The following is a 5,000-nucleotide window of genomic DNA, read 5'->3' as shown; positions in this document are numbered from 1 at the left end:
AAAACATATGCAGCCCATTAGCCCCCCCCCCTTAATCCCGGCATCCTGCGCTCTGATTGGCCGGGAGGTTAAAGCTCCACGCCGTTAATGCAGACCATCAGAGGACAATGAGCGTGCTCCTGACGACGCACGCCATGTTGTATAAACACCGATTACGGGGTCGCCGGGGGATACGGCGCTCCGCCGCCAGGACCTCAGGGTTCCTCGGGTTCCCCACGTCAGGCGAGGAGACGGCGGCCCGTCTGAGAAGGTGCTCTCAACTGGCTGCCGGAGGAGGTCAGAGGAGACGTCACACATCTGATTGGCTGCCCAGAGAAGGTGGCTGTGGGTCAGAGCTGGCTTCCAGGAGGTCAGAGCCTGAAGGTCACACCAGGAGGCAGAAGCTGCTGGTCCAGAGGAGGCCTGGGGGGGCGGAGAAGATGGACTGAGGGGTGGACACACAGAGATGGTCCTTCAACAGCCTCCACCCTGAGGAGGAGGGTGTGCTGACGTGTGTGTGCTTGTGTATGTGTATCTATGTGTATGCGTATATGTGTGTCCGTGTGTGTGTGTCCGTGTGTGTGTATGTATGTGAATATGTGAGTGTGTGTGTATGTGTTTATGTGTGTGTGTGTGTGTGTGTAAGGCGATTAGAAGGGTTGTTTTGGAGCGATCCTCTGGTGGTGTGATCTCTAAATGACGGTGGAAGATGTAAATCTCCTGGTCTGCTGTGCTTCCTGCCTCCTCCTGCTGCTGGAGATAACTCCAGGAAGTTCAAGGATCACCTTCACCGCAGTCTGTGATCACCACACGCTTCTTCTCAAAACCACCCTGAGGACCAGCCTGGACCGGGGCTCCAAGTGGGGCTCCTGCTTCGGGCCCCCGGGGAACCCTGGATATCTGACCTCTGCGCCCGAGTCTTTGGGGAAAGACCTTTGGTCGGGGCCTCCAGGATGAAGCTGAGGACCGTTCTCAGGACTTGAGGAGCACCAGGTCCCTCAGCAGGAGGACCAGAGCTGAGGAGAACCACCAGGGTGAAGGGCTTCCAGGACCTTCTCTGCCACATGAAGACCTTGTGGTATTTAATGCTTCTCCTCACTAGGCATCTGGACCCTGAGGGTCTAATAGGATCACACACACAGACCCACCAGGGTCAAAGGTCAGGGGCCAGAGGTCAACCTTGAATAAACTTCTACTCACAACACACTCCGTCTCTCTCACACACACACACACACACACACATACATACATACATTAAATACTAAACACGCACTTCACATACATTAGCACATTATACATGCTTTCACACGCATTACACACTTAAGCACATTACACACACTAACACACACACATTACACACACACACAAACACACTATAGATAACACAGGTTATACACACACACGCCTCCCCTACACAAGCACATTGCACACATATACAAAGACATGAATACATTGTTACAAATACACGTACACTCACACACACACACACACACACACACATATATATATGTGTGTGTGTGAGTTTGGCTGGCGGACGAGGAGAACGAGGAGACCTCTCCTGCAGACGGAGAGCAGGCGTGACCTCTGACGTGCACAGATGTGTGTTCACAGCTGGGCAGGAGAAGCTTAGCAGATGTTTCCATTATGTTCTTACCGTTGTGTGACAAAGGTCTGCAGGATTAGGATTACCCTCCGAACATGGAAGGTCTGGGCCCAGATGATGGAGAAGCTGCAGCTCCTCCAAAGCTCACGTTAAATACCAAGTCCGCGGGTTTATCTTCTGGAAGCCGGAGCCGGAGCTCTGTAATTACACCGGGCCACCGGCGGTGCCAGGAGGTCACACGTGCACCCGAGGACCTCCCTCACAGTTTGACCGGCAGGTGAGAAGGTCCGACCGTGGACGGATGCCGTCCGGTTCTCCTCCCGGACCACGTGGATCTGGATTCTCGGAGTGCCTCGATCCCCGGGGGCGGGTCACCCCCCCCGTCCCCCCCCCCGTGACATCACTTCCTGTCCCTCCTGCTCCCCTCCTCCCTCCCGGCTCCTCACGCCGCCGCTGCTCCTCAGGGATCCAGCGGATGATTAAGGAAGACACTTTCAAATACCTCTGAAGAGTCTCCCTGAAGGTGGAGGAGGAGGAAGAGGAGGTGGAGCAGGAGGTGGAGATGGAGGAGGAGGTCCTCTGTGGAGCTGCATGAAGGTGAACGTGCCCAGGTGTTTGTGTCTGGATGGAGAAGGTCTGAGGTTCAGATGCAGAGCAGGATGGATGTCTGATGATCAGATGGTTCTGTGACACACATTCAGGCTCCCACTGTGTGTGTGTGTGTGTGTGTGTGTGTGTGTGTGTGTGTGTGTGTGTGTGTGTGTGTGGGAGAGATAATGAGATCTTGCTCAGTGAAGGTCTGGTCCTGATCCCCAGAAGCCCTGGACTCATTTCTGGAGGCGCGGGGCAGAAGAAGACCTGCTCCACTTCTGACAGGAGACACCAAACACTCAGATGTTTAAGTGCAACAGGAAGGAGATGACCCACATCTGCCTTCAGGTTCTTCAGCCTCCTTGGGGTTCCTTCAGGACTTTGTCCTCTACCTGCAGCTTGTAGAACCCACCGCCAGTCCAGTGGACCTTGAGTATGAGAAGATATCTATCATACCAAAACCGCTTCCTGATGGTTTCACCCGACGACGAGATGAACGACAGCCGGGACGGAGGACGATCCCATCTCAGCCCGAGCAGGAGACACCTCAGCAGGAGACACCTCAGCAGGAGACACATCAGCAGAAGACACCTTCACATCAAGTGGATGATGGTGGAGGTTCTGAAGCCTTGTGAAGCACATGTGACCCTGCCCTCCACCTCCTCCTCTTCCTCTCATTTTATTACATATATTGACACAACAAATGTGTGTTTAGCCAGGGGAAACACACACACACACACACACACACACACACACACACACACACACACACACACACACACACACACACAAACACACACACACACACACGAAGATTTATAGATGTAGTGAGAGCAGATATGAAGGTAGTTGGTGTGAGAGAGGAGGATCCAGAGAAGAGGGTGAGATGGAGAGGGTGGATTTGCTGTGGAGACCCTGAAGGGAAAAGACCAAAGGAGAAGAAGAAGACGAAAAAGAAGAAGAAGAAGGAGGAGAAGAAGAAGAAGACGAAGAAGAAGAAGAAGAAGGAGGAGAAGAAGAAGAAGAAGAAGAAAAAGAAGAAGAAGAAGAATCTACAACAATGAAAAAGCCATGGAAAGATTAGAACTAAAATACTTTCTGTGCATGTTTTCACTTCCACACTAACATGAAACATGTTTCCAAAATGAAGTTGATCTTCCTGCCTTGGTGTCTTGAAGTGCTGCGTCGATCCAGGTCCTTCAGAAAGACCTGGAGGTTCTCATGGCTCTTCCTCCGTTTACTTTTATCAACAGGACATTTTCCCAAAAGCAACATGAGTTGTACAAAAGAAACAAAGTCCTTTTCCTTGGTGTCCTCTTCACTCCTTCACCCAGTCATCAGCCTGCGTCCTGTTTCCTGTTTCCTGCTTCCTGCTTCCTACTTTTTGCTTCCTGTTTCCTGTCTCCTGTTTCCTGTTTCCTGCTTCCTGCTTCCTGCTTCCTGCTTCCTGTTTCCTGCTTCCTGTTTCCTGCCTCCTGCTTCCTGCCTCCTGTTTCCTGCTTCCTGTTTCCTGCCTCCTGTTTCCTGCCTCCTGCTTCCTGCTTCCTGTTTCCTGCTTCCTACTTCCTACTTCCTACTTCCTGTATCCTGCTTCTTGTTTCCTGCCTCCTGTTTCCTGCCTCCTGTTTCCTGAATCCTGTTTCCTGCCTCCTGTTTCCTGTTTCCTGTTTCCTGTTTCCTGTTTCCTGTTTCCTGTTTCCTGTTTCCTGTTTCCTGCCTCCTGTTTCCCATTCCTGCCTCCTACTTCCTGTTTCCTGCCTGCTGTTTCCTTTTTCCTGTTTCCCATTTCCTGCCTCCTACTTCCTGTTTCCTGGCTCCTGTTTCCCATTTCCTGCCTCCTACTTCCTGTTTGCCTTTCAAAATAAAGTGTGCAGTGAAGGAGCTCCAGAAGTAGACCTCCCCCCCCCCGGCTGTCAGCTAGCAGTGCTGAGCGTTAGCGCCAGCTATCAGCTATCACTGCTCCCCTTCCTTTCTGGCATTGTTCAAACTAAATGGAAACAAGGTAATTAGCTTGTTACAATTAAAGCGAGACGAGCGGATGAATTGTAATCACCCACAATGGAGCTCCTGCCCCCCCCCCCCGCCCCCCCGCCCCCTCCCCCTGCAGGAGGACGGGCCAGCTGAGCTCCCCTCATTTGCATAATTAAAATATACAAATGATAATGGATTTAGTAGTCAATGTCCAGAGGCTGCAGAGGCTGGGATGAGGAGGAAATATGAAATCACAATAACAACCGGGCCGGCCCAGAGGGGAGGGGGAAGGATGTGAAGATAATGGAGGATAAAAGAGGGAGCGCAGAGACTGACAATGAGGGAGGGCAGAAGAAAGGTGGACCAATTACATTTGCATCCCCCCCGCCCCCCCCAGGGAGGCCCCACGCCTGATTACATGGAATTGGGAGAGAATTAAACATCTAAAAGTTGTCCTAAGACAAACCCAAATGAAATTAGATCCCGACTTCTCTTTTACCTTGGAGCGCCTCCGCAGAGGGAGGGACGGAGGGACGGAGGATGGAGGGATGGAGGGATGGAGGGATGGAGGGATGGAGGGACTTTGGCAATTAAAGGAGGGACAATGTCACTGAAATTAGGCCTTAGAGCTTCTCTCCTCCTCCACTCCTCCTCTTCTCCTCCTCCTTTCCTCTCCTCCCTCTTTCCTCCCCAGCCTCGCTGGCCAGGCTCCTCTCCTGGCTGTCACCAAGCTTGGAGGCCAAACAGCTGAGATCTCTTGATGCTTGTGTGGCAATAGGTTACACACACACACACACACACACACACACACACACAGAGTGATTTGGCCTGGCACTGGAAGTTGCATTAGCCTTGT

This window comes from Fistularia commersonii, chromosome 23 (assembly GCF_037954325.1).
Source record: "Fistularia commersonii isolate RoL2024-O1a breed Wild chromosome 23, RoL_Fcom_v1.0, whole genome shotgun sequence".
Classification (NCBI taxonomy): Eukaryota; Metazoa; Chordata; class Actinopteri; order Syngnathiformes; family Fistulariidae; genus Fistularia; species Fistularia commersonii.
The sequence above is the reverse complement of the archived record's forward strand: the minus strand, read 5'-3'. Positions refer to the sequence as shown.